Genomic DNA, 12,584 nt, shown 5'->3' with positions numbered 1-12,584 from the left:
CCGCTGAGGCCATTTATCCGGCCTGCGGCAGTGCCCAAGATTGTTCTGATCGAATCCTTTCTTTCCCACCTTTAGGGAGAGAAACTGTTGCTGCTCTGCCATAGGGCAGCAAAAGTTCCTCTCCCTAAAGGCAGGAAAGAAAGGGGCCAATTACAGGTTCACTTTCCTCCCCTCCCCTTTCCTCTCTACCTCGCCACGGCAAGATGCTCAGCAGCAAGACTTCCCTCTCCCTGCTGTCCAGCGTCTTGGTTCCTACAGTGCTGCTTTTTTCCCTCTTCAAAGATTTTGCACAGTGAGGTTTGCATTTGGGCAAGGATTCGGGGGGGGGGGGGGGGGGTCCTGCTGCGGAGAGGGAAGGAAAGAAAGGGAGTGGATGGGAAACTCTCGGTGCTGCCTTTTTCCCTCCTCAAAGATTTTGCACAGTAAAGTTTGCATTTGGGCAAGGATTCGTGTGGAGGTCCTGCTGTGAAGAGGGAGAGAAAGGGAGTGGATGGGAAACTCTTCGTTCCTCCGGTGCTGCTTTTTTCCCTCCTCAAAGATTTTGCATGGTGAAGTTTGCATTTGGGGAAGGATTCGGGGGGGGAGTCTGCTGCGGAGAGGGAGGGAGAGAAAGGGAGGGAGTGTGTGTGAGAGAGAAATAAAGCAAGAGAGAGAGAGAGAAAGAGTGAGTGAGAGAAATAAAGCAAGAGAGAGGGAGGGAGGGAGAAAGCAAGAGAGAGAGAGAAAGACAGTGAGTGAGAGAGAAAGCGAGAGAGAAACAGAGGGAGAGAGAGAAAGAGAGGGAGAGAGAGAGGAAGAGGAGGGAGATAGAGAGAGTGAGAGAGAAATAAAGTAAGAGAGAGAAATAGAGAGAGAGAAATAAAGCAAGAGAGAGGGAGAGATAGAAAGGGAGAGAGAGAAAGAGGGAGAGATACAAAGTGGGAGAGATAGAAAGAGAGTGAGAGAAAGAAAGAGAGAAGAGAAAGAGAAAAATGAGAAAATGATGGAGGGAAAGAACAAGGGAGATGAAAATGAAACAAATGGGAGAGGAAGAGAGAAGTGGAGAGGAAGGAGGGAAGGAAGGAAGGAGAAATTGAGGGAACAAGGAAGGAAGAAAGGAAGGAAAGAAAGAAAGAAGGAGAAATAGAGGGAACAAGGAAGGAAAGGAATATTGTATTTGTTTCCATTTTGTTTTTTACTTTAAATAAGGTATGCGCAGTGTGCATAGGGATTTGTTCATAGGTTATTTTATAGTCCGGCCCTCCAACAGTCTGAGGGACAATGAACTGGCCCCCTGTGTAAAAAGTTTGGGGACCCCTGATCTAGGCCCTCAGCAGTCAGGATTCAGGCCTGGTTACAGCACGGAAACTGCTTTGGTCGCGCTGATGGATGATCTCTGGTGGGCCCGGGATAGGGGTTTATCCTCTATCCTGGTGCTCCTTGACCTCTTAGCGGCTTTCAATACCATCGACCATGGTATCCTTCTGCGCCGGCTGGAGGAGTTGGGAATGGGAGGCACTGTTTTACGGTGGTTCTCCTCCTACCTCTCCGGTCGGTTGCAATCAGTGTTAGTGGGGGGTCAGAGGTTGACTCCTAGGTTTCTCCCTTGTGAAGTTCCACAGCGGTGGGTCCTCTCTCCCCTGCTATTTAGTATCTATGTGAAACCGTTGGGTGAGATCATCCAAGGGCATGGGGTGAGTTGTCATCAGTACGCCGATGACACCCAGCTGTACATCTCCACCCTGTGCCCACTCGGCGAAGCAGTGGAAGTGATGTGCTGATGCCTGGAGGCTGTTAGGGTCTGGATGGGTGCCAACAGGCTCAAACTCAACCCTGATAAGACAGAATGGCTGTAGGTTTTGCCTCCCAAGGACAATCCCATCTGTCCGTCCATTACCCGGGGGGGGGGGGGGAGGAATCATTGACCCCCTCAGAGAGGGTCTGCAACTTGGGCATCCTCCTTGATCCACAGCTGACTTTAGAACACCACATTTCAGCTGTGGCGAGGGGGGTATTTGCCCCGGTTCACCTGGTGTACCTATCTGGACAAGGATTTGATTTGATTGGATTGGATTTGTATGCCGCTCCTCTCTGTAGACTCGGGGCGGGAGTCCCTGCTTACAATCATTCATGCCCTTATCACCTCAAGGTTCGACTGCTGCAACACTCTCTACATGGGTCTACCTCTGAAGACTGTTCGGAAACTTCAAATCATGCAGAATGTGGCCGCATGAGCCGCCATGCGTCTCCCCAGATATACCCATGTTTCTCCAACATTCCTCAGACTGCATTGGCTGCCAATTGGTTTCCGGACACAATTCAAAGTGTTGGTGATGACCAATGAAGTCCTACATGGCATTGGACCAGATTACTTTTGGGACCGCCTTCTGCCGCACAAATCCCAGCGACCGATTAGGTCCCACAGAGTTGGCCTTCTCCAGATCCCGTCGACCAGAAAATGTTGTCTGGCAGGAACTAGGGGAAGAGCCTTCTCTGTGGCAGCCCCGGCCCTCTGGAACCAGCTCCCTCCAGAGATTCGCACTGTCCCCACACTCCTCACCTTTCATAAGACCCTTAAGACCCGAGTCCATGGAGAGGGGCGGCATACAAATCCAATAAATAAATAAATAAATCTATGTCACCAGGTGTTCTGCCGGGGTCTCTGATAGGAGCCTTCCGAAAATTCAAGGATACAAATTTCAGACACACACACTTTTGAAAATTCAAAACAATGTTCTTTATCACAAAAGTCAAAATAAACTAAGCACTCTTTTTGTATTGCAAAGAGCACTCTTCCCAAAACAACCGGGTAGTCTGTACAATTTCCCTCAAGCAGTCATTAAGTACTTAGCCAGCAGCTGTGCAGAAACTTCACACCCCTTCTTCTTCCAACGAAGGGAGACACACACACATGTTCCTCTGCTTTGGTTTCAAAGGCATGAAAAAGCAACAAAGTCCAGCACAGAAGATTCCTGACGAAACTGCAACAGATATTCTTCCACAATGGCCAAACCCACATGCTGCTATTTATAGCAGCAGCCTTAATTACTGGAGCCCCACCCAAACACAGGTGGCATCCCTTATTTCCTGTAATATGTTCTTACTTGGTCTCTTCTATGCATAATACTGCGCTTGCGTGGGTCCAAAATGTCATCATCTGAAGCAATAGAAGATAAGGAAGATTGATTGCCTTGGCTATGTGCCAAGCCCTCCTCTGCCGAGTCACTCCCACCTTCTTCTTCGTCCAAGGAAACTAAACTCTGAACTGATTCTGTCGGCAATAATACAGGCCTGTGACATGTTGAAGTTTCCCCTGCATCCACTTCCCCATTCCCTGGGGCAGGAGCTTGGCCAGAGCCAACCACAACACCAGGCATAGGGCAGTTAGATCATGCCCCCCCGACCATTAAATGCTATGTGTGGATGTGATTGAGTTAATTGACTGCTTTTTAATGTAATGGGATTTTAGCTTAGTTTTTAACTATTGAATTTGTATACATATTGTTTTTGTATTGTATTCTGTGAGCCGCCCCAAGTCTTTGGAGAAGGGTGGCATACATCATCATCATCATCAAGAGGGGGAAACACTCCAAGACTAGAGGTGTTTTAATACCACTCTACAATGCCCTGGTCAGACTACATCTGGATATTGCATCCAGTTCTGGTCATCACACTTCAAAAGAGACATAGAGATTCTGGAAAGGGTACAGAAAAGAGCAACCAAAATGATAAGGGGACTAGAAACCAAGTCATACGAAGAAGGATTGTTGGAATTGGGTATGGATAGCCTAATGAAAAGAAGGGCCAGGGAAGACATGATAGCAGTATACAGGTACTTGAGGGGTTGCCACAGAGACGAGGGGATGACACTATTTTTCAGGGCACCAGGGGGCCGGACGAAGAACAATGGTTGGAAGCTGACCAAGGAGAGATTCAACCTGGAAATAAGGAAGAACTTCCTGACGGTCAGAGCAATCAACCAGTGGAACGGCCTGCCGGCGGAGGTTGTGAATGCCCCAAATCTGGACATTTTCAAGAGGAGACTGGACTGCCACCTGGCTGGGGAGATGTAGGATTTCCTGCTTGGGCAGGGGGTTGGACTTGATGACCTGCAAGGTCATTCCTTCATTCCTAAATAAATAAATGATGTTCACAGTGACTCTCTAGCTAGTGGACTGCAAGAGCCTGCAATAAGATTCAATGAGTGGGAGAACTTCCAGTTTTGCTTTCGGTGATCAGAAGCCGGAACCGCAAGCTCTGTGGCTGGCTCCAAACATTCTACGTCCAAGGGTACTGATTGGGACTTAAGCTGCCCCCAGAGAGGAGGCAAAGCAAAAGGAGACTGCCAGGTGGATAGAGGTGAGCCACATTTCCCCTCGAGCTGGAAAGTCCTCAACCGAAGGAGTGGAGCAGAGGTAGCAAACATGGCTGCAACAAAAAAAACCCAGAACAACTAAGATTGAGCAGGAGGAAAAAGTGGGTGGTTTGCTATGTGGGCTAACATGGATTATTGCTTTTCAAGAATAACCTCAAAAATACGAGAGAAAATAAATTTGAAAGTCAAATGCTAGCGGCAGGACAAACATATTAAAAATTTGAAGAAAACGTTTGGGAACTAGGAAGAAAAAAAGTTTTGTTTGAAAGTTTTAAAATAAGATGTGGTTCTAGTTTTAAAGAAAATATTGTTATTCGAATAGCAAGTTGTCTATCTTATCATAATTCAAACTGATTATTACATACCTAACTGGACATTGGATTTATAAATATAAAATAAGGAAATTGAGAATGCAGAATAAGGAAGAAGAACAATATTGAGTTGAACTAGGAGCGCCACATTAAAAAAAGAAAGAAGGGTGTAACCCTCATAACTTTTGTTTCTCCTGGATATATAAAGTTGAGTAAATTAAAAAGAAGGAAGAGGTGGTAAAGCCCCTGGATTTTTCCTTTAGAATTTAGTTGGATTGTAAAAATGAAATAAAGACATGGAATGGATTCATCTGGATATTAAGGACATTATAAACAAACAGTGAATGGGAATGAAGGAAATACTTGAAGATATGGATTGCATTGAACTAAAACTAGAGAATATAATACAAAGAATAATAAATGCAGACCAGACAAATGAGGAAAACACAGAGGATTTTGAAAGAAAGGAAGAGAAAATAAATAAGAAGAAATAAAATATAATAAAGGCATAAAGGAAATAATGAGGGTGCAAAAGGGATTAACAGAAGGGAAAGATTTTAGATGGTATGGAAAAGATACAAGAGGAAAAGAAAGCCAGAAACAGAAAAGAAGAAAAAGCTACAAAAGAGGAAAGTAAAATAAAACAACAAAGGGGGGGAAAGATAGAGTATAACAAAAAAGGAGATTTAAGAGTAGAAATGAGAGCACTAAAAATATGTGGGAGACAACCAAAAAAAGAGGATTAAAATATGGAACATATTTTCCATTTTCTACTGCGGCTTGATTTCCTGGCTCCAATCCTCCCCGCAGGGAGGCAGAACCGATTAGGATGTTCCGCCCCAGACGCCTGATGGACCCTGATGGCTTTCAGAGGGCGCTTGGGGTTTTACCAGATTCACTCGTCCACAGCTCGGCAGAGTCTCTTGACCGAATTGTGCCATTGCGATCTCTCTGTGTCGCTAGACCCTGTAGAGCTCCATGGTTCAATGAGGAGCTCCGGGAGTTGAAACGCCAGAAGAGACGTCTAGAGAAGCGATGGAGGAAGAGTAAGTCCGAATCCGATCGAACAATTGTAAGAGCTTATATTAAGACCGACAAAGTGGCGCTCAAGGCGGCAAGATGCGCGTACCATGCCGCCTTGATTACATCAGCGGAATCCCGCCCGGCTGCTCTGTTTAGGGTGACCTGCTCCCTTCTAAATCAGGGAGGAGTGGGGGAGCCCTTGCAGGGTAGTGCCAAGGAATTCAATTCGTTTTTCACTGATAAAATCACTCGGATCCGGGCGGACCTCGACTCCAATTGTATAGCAGTATCGGCTGACAATGACTCAGTCGAGGTGACTGGGGCTAGATGTCTTTGTCCATCCATCTGGGAGGAGTTTGACTTGGTGACACCTGATGAAGTACACAAGGCCATTGGAGCTGTGAGTTCCGCCACCTGTTTACTGGATCCGTGTCCCTCTTGGTTGGTTTCGGCCAGCCGAGAGGTGACATGGAGCTGGGTCCAGGAGATTGTCAACGCCTCCTTGGGGAAGGGGTCTTTTCCGGCTCCTTATAAGGAGGCACTTGTGCGCCCCCTCCTCAAGAAGCCCTCCCTGGACCCAGCCATGTTTAATAACTACCGTCCAGTCTCCAACCTTCCCTTTATGGGGAAGGTTGTTGAGAAGGTGGTGGCGCTCCAACTCCAGCGGTCCTTGGAAGAAGCCGATTATCTAGGTCCTCAGCAGTCTGGATTCAGGCCCGGCTACAGCAGGGAAATTGCTTTGGTCGCATTGATGGATGATCTCTGGCGGGCCAGGGACAGGGCCTTGTCCTCTGTCCTGGTGCTTCTTGACCTCTCAGCGGCTTTCAATACCATCGACCATGGTATCCTTCTGCGCTGGCTGGAGGGGTTGGGAGTGGGAGGCACTGTACTGCAGTGGTTCTCCTCCTACATCTCTGGTCGGTCATAGTCGGTGTTAGCGGGGGGGGTCAGAGGTCGACCTCAAGGTCTCTCCGTTGTAGGGTGCCTCAGGGGTCGGTCCTCTCCCCCCTGCTATTTAATATCTACATGAAACCGCTGGGTGAGATCATCCAAGGACATGGGATGGGGTATCATCAATATGCTGATGATACCCAGTTATACATCTCCACCCCATGTCCAGTCAACGAAGCAGTGGAAGTGATGTGCCGGTGCCTGGAGGCTGTTGGGGCCTGGATGGGTGTCAACATACTCAAACTCAACCCAGACAAGACGGAATGGCTGTGGGTCCTGCCTCCCAAGGACAATTCCATCTGTCCATCCATTACCTTGGGTGAGGGAACTATTGACCCCCTCAGAGAGGGTTCGCAACTTGGGCATCCTCCTCGATCCACAGCTGACATTGGAACATCATCTTTCGGCTGTGGCGAGGAGGGCGTTTGCCCAGGTTCACCTGGTGCACCAGTTGCGGCCCTATTTGGACAGGCGGTCATTGCTCATAGTTGCTCATGCCCTCATCACCTCGAGGTTCGATTACTGCAACGCTCTCTACATGGGGCTTCCTTTGAAAAGTGTTCAGAAACTTCAGATCGTGCAGAACGCTGTGAGAGCCATTGTGGGGCTTCCCAGATTCGCCCACATTTCTACAACACTCAGTGGCCTGCATTGGCTGCCGATCAGTTTCCGGTCACAATTCAAAGTGTTGGTTATGACCTTTAAAGCTCTACATGGCAGTGGACCAGAGTACCTTCGGAACCGCCTTCTACCGCACGAATCCCAGCGTCCCACAGAGTTGGCCTTCTTCGGGTCCCGTCGACTAAACAATGTCATTTGGCGGGCCCCAGGGGAAGAGCCTTCTCTGTGGCGGCCCCGGCCCTCTGGAATCAACTCCCCCGGGACATTAGAACTGCCCCCAGCCTTCTTGTCTTCCGTAAATTACTCAAGACCCATCTATACCGCCAGGCATGGGGGAGTTGAGACACCTTTTCCCCCAGCCTTTTTTATATTTTTCATATTTATGTTTGGTATGTATGTGCTGCTTGCTTTTTAATATGATAGGGCTTTATATGCTTTTTAATATTAGATTTGTTTCGCTATATTATTGTTTTATTACTGTTGTGAGCCGCCCCGAGTCTTCGGAGAGAGGCGGCATACAAATCTAATAAATTGAATTGAATTGAACAGGATAAAAGGTATTTTAAAAAAGAATAATCTGAACAATTGTTTATTGTGGTGATAAGAAAAAGAAAAAATATTCTTGAATATAAGTTATGAATATAAAAGAGTTATAATGTGGGAAAAATCATTTATATTAAATATATGTATGAGTAATTTGTAGAAATGAAGTTATAAAATAACAAGAAAATATATGAATAATGTAAATGTTAATTAGAAGATTGAAAGTAATCTAATGAACTAGAGTTCTTAGTGCCTTTTTTACAGATGCTTGCAGAGGGATGTAAATCGCAGATATTAAGAAAAAATTAATCTCTCAAGGAGAAGTTTCATCATAGAATTTTTGTATAATGGTGATTTCCTGAGACTAGCTGTTGTTGATATATATACATAAGCCTCCTCCCTCCCCCCCCCCATTAATTCTGCATTCCTATACGCAGGAAATATCTGGAACCTCGGTATAAGCATACTATTATCATCAATTTCCTCATTTAGCCAGGTTTCAGTAAAGCATAGGGCAGATGCGTTGTGAAAATCAAAATTGCATCTGTTTAAAAAGCAGTATTTCATCCATCTTGTTGGCAAGTGAATGTAAATTGGTAAGAAATATTGAAGGGAGCGGGGTGTTTTTAATTCCCTTGTTCCTTAGTCTATTTAAAATTCCAGTCCTTTTACCTCTTCGCCTCTGCTGCCTGTGTTTGTTTTTGGTGATCCATGGCTGAAGCCAAATACAGTGATCCCCCGTTTATTGCGTCCCCAACCATTGCGAACAGGGTACTTCGCTATTTTTCAACCCGGAAGTCAAAAATACCATCTACGCATGCGTGCCGGGCACGCATGCGTAGATGGCAGCGGCTTCCCTGGGTCTTCCCCCTCTTGCTGGCGTCAGCGAGGAGTTTCCCCACCGCCCACGCAAACTCCTCGCTGCCGCCCGCCCTTCGCCCGCCCACGCCGTTCATTCTCGCCGCTTTTGAGCTGATTCCGGGAGCGAATTCGCTCCCGGACTCAGCTCAAAAGCGCCGATAGCAAGCGGCAAGGAACGGCTTGTCTCGGCGCTTTCGAGCTGTCAGCTCGAAAGCGCCGAGACAAGCCGTTCCTTGCCGCTTGGTATCGCCGGTTTTGAGCTGAGTCCGGAAGCGAATTCGCTTCCGGACTCAGCTCAAAACCGCCGATAGCAAGCGGCAAGGAACGGCTTGTCTCGGCGCTTTCGAGCTGAGTCCGGTCAGCTCGAAAGCGCCGAGACAAGCCGTTCCTTGCCGCTTGCTATCGGCGCTTTTGAGCTGAGTCCGGAAGCGAATTCGCTTCCGGACTCAGCTCAAAAGCGCCGAGAGCCAGCGCCCCCCGGACCCCCAACCCGGGTTTGGGGGGCTGCTAGGAAGCCCTCCATGCCGGCGGCAAACAGCCGCCCCGCCCCCAATCTTCGGCTCCTCGCTAGCGCTGTGGGAGTAAAAACACCGTCTGCACATGCGCAGACGGTGTTTTTACTTCCGCATCGCTACTTCGCGAAAACCCGCTCGTTGCGGGGGCTCCTGGAACGGAACCCTCGCAACGAGCGGGGGATCACTGTACTCTGATTCACTGGCCATTATTTTGGGAGATTTAAACAAGGAAAACTTAAGAGATGAGCTATCAAAATACTTTCAACATGTAAATTGTCCCACCAAAGGTAATAGTATCTTAGGCCAGGGATGGGCAATTAATTTTGCCAAAGTGCCGCATGAGAAATTGGGATGGTTTTAGAGGGCTGGACTAATATAATTAACTCAGTTCTACCCATTACTGTATATTACTGGGTAGAACTGAGTTAATTATATTATAAGTATAAATTATAATTATATAGTATAGTATAGTATAGTATAGTACAGTACAGTACAGCATAGCATAGCATTGCTTTGTTGTATTGTATTGTATTGTATTGTATTGTATTGTATACTGTTCTGCCGGGCTCTCTGATAGGCACCTCCTGAAAATTCAAGAGTACAAATTTCAGACACACACAGGTTTGAAAATTCAAAACAATGTTCTTTATCACAAAAGTCAAAATAAACTAAGCACTCTTTTTGTATTGCAAAGAGCACTCTTCCCAAAACAACCGGGTAGACTGTACAATTTCCCTTAAGTCGTCATTAAGTACTTAGCCAGCAGCTGTGCAGAAACTTCACACCCCTTCTTCTTCCAACGAAGGGAGACACACACACACACGTTGCAACAAAGTCCAGCATACAAGATTCCTGATGAAACTGCGAACAGATATTCTTCCATAATGGCCAAACCCACATGCTGCTATTTATAGCAGCAGCCCTAATTACTGGAGCCCCACCCAAACACAGGTGGCCTCCCTTATTTCCTGTAATATGTTCTTACTTGGTCTCTTCTACACATGATTCTGCACTTGCGTGAGTCATCTGAAGCAATAGAAGATAAGGAAGATTGACTTCCTTGGCTGTGTGCTAAGCCCTCCTCTGCCGAGTCACTCCCACCTTCTTCTTCATCCGAGGAAACTAAACTCTGAACTGATTCTGTCGGCAATAACACAGGCCTGTGACCTGTTGAAGTTTCCCCTGCATCCACCTCCCCATTGCCTGGGGCAGGAGCTGGGCCAGAGCCAACCACAACATATACTATTATAAATTAATTGCCCACCCCTTCCTCCCTCCCTCCCTCCCTCTATTTCTCCTTCCTTCCTTCCTCCCTCCATTTTCTGACCTCTGCGGGCCAGTCACAGACAGCGGGCGGGCTGGATGCGGCCCATGGGCCACCCTTTGCCCAGGTCTGTCTTAGACCATTTCTAAACAACAGTAAAATATGCTTATTGTTCCTTACCAAGAGCAGTTGTGGGCCACTCTGATCATTGCATGATTCACCTGGTGCCTGCTTACAACAAAGATTTATAGCCATAAAACCAACAATTAAATCAGTGAGGAGTTGGACTGAAGAAGCAAAGTTAAAGCTACAGGCTTGCTTTGACTGCACACACTGGAATATTTTTAAAGACGCCTCTGCAGACCTAGATAAACTCACAGATACTGTAACATCATATGTCAGCCTCTGTGAAGACCTATGTGTACCAACCAGGAATTTGCAAATATATAGTAACAATAAACCTTGGTTCACAGCCAAACTTAAGCAGTTATGTCATTCCAAAGAGGAAGCCTACAGAAAAAAGTGATAGAATGCTATACAATCAGGCCAGAAATATATTAACAAGGGAGATCAGAGCAGCAAAAAGGAACTACAGTAGTACCTCGTGATACGAACCCCTCGTCATACGAACTTTTCGAGATACGAACCCAGGGTTCGGAATTTTTTTGCTTCTTCTTACAAACTTTTTTTGCCTTACGAACCCACCACTGCGAACGCCGAACCTGGAAGTTCAGCAAAAGTTCGGGTTCGGGAGAACACCGAGAAGCGCCGCCACCCGTCTGTCACCTTCCAAAACAGCCGGGGGCTTCTCAGCGTTCAGGAGAACGCCAAACCCAGAAGTTCGGCAAAAGTTCAGGTTCGGCGTTCAGGAGAATGCTGAGAAGCGCGGCCGCCCGGATGTCACCTTCGCAGAAGAGCCATGGAACTGTTGGCCGGTCGGGAGGCTCAAACGGAGGTGGAGAATCCCAGTAGGGAATTCCAGGGGCGGAGCTTTGACATCACAGAGACGTACTTCCTGGCCAGCCGAAACGTGGACACCTCTCCATAGACTGCACTCCCCAACCTACTCTTCCCTCCTATCTGCTGGATTGGGCTGCAATCTCGCCTGCTGCCTCCTGCTTACTCCACCCACCTTGTAGGGGAGGGGAAAATGGGTAGACACTGGGGCAGGGGTGATTTCCCTTCCTGGTGCTCTGTAAAACATGGGTTCCCTTCCTTGCCCTCTGCCCCATTCTGGATTGCTGGCATCCTCCACTGGAACTAGGGAAATCCTCGCCTTTGCAAAAGAACCAGAAGCAATTGCCCCTTCTGCAAGCAAGAAATATTGCCACAAAGATTACAGCCAGAGATTTCCCTCCTCCCTCTCCTCATTATTATTATTATTATTATTATTATTATTATTATTATTATTATTAATTAGATTTGTATGCCGCCCTTCTCTGAAGACTTGGGATGGCTCACAGGATACAAAAACAACTTGCGAAAGGTGAGGAGAGTGGGGGCAGTGTGAATCTCTGGAGGGAGCCGATTCCAGAGGGCCAGGACCGCCAAAGAGAAGGCTCTTCCCCTGGGCCCAGCCAGACGACATTGTCTAGCTGACGGGACCCGGAGAAGGCCAACTCTGTGGGACCTAACCGGTCGCTGGGATTCATGTGGCAGAAAGCAGTCCCGTAAGTAATCTGGTCTGATGCCATGTAGGGGTTTATAGGTCATCACCAACACTTTGAATTGTGACCGGAAACCAATCGGCAACCAGTGCAGTCCACGGAGTGTTGGAGCAACATGGGTGTATCTGGGAAGACCCAAGACCACTCGCGCGGCTGCATTCTGCACGATTTCTGAACACTCTTGAGAGGTAGCCCCATGTAGAGAGCATTGCAGTAGTCGAACCTCAAGGTGATAAGGGCATGAGTGATTGTAAGCAGAGCAACCTGGGCAAGTGCCCCCCTCGTCACAGCTGAAAGATGGTGTACTAACGTCAGCTGTGGGTCGAGGAGGACGCCCAAGTTTTGGACCCTGAGGGGGTCAATAATTCCTCCCTCTCAGGGTGATGGACGGACAGATGGGATTGTCCTTGAGAGGCAAAACCCACAGCCACTCTGTCTTGTTGGGGTTAAGTTTGAGTCTGTTGGCACCCATCC

The 12,584-nt window shown here is 47.4% G+C and overlaps 1 protein-coding gene across 4 annotated transcripts in view; it reads right to left on the bottom strand.

Moving 5' to 3' along the window:
• The window catches only part of SUCO (SUN domain containing ossification factor), a 279,446-nt gene that overhangs the window by 106,848 nt on the left and 160,014 nt on the right, over nucleotides 1-12,584 (bottom strand). The gene's annotated exons all lie outside the window — the stretch shown is intronic.

The sequence above is a fragment of the Erythrolamprus reginae genome, chromosome 3 (genome assembly GCF_031021105.1).
Source record: "Erythrolamprus reginae isolate rEryReg1 chromosome 3, rEryReg1.hap1, whole genome shotgun sequence".
NCBI lineage: Eukaryota > Metazoa > Chordata > Lepidosauria > Squamata > Dipsadidae > Erythrolamprus > Erythrolamprus reginae.
This window is presented reverse-complemented; position numbering and strand designations above follow the sequence as displayed.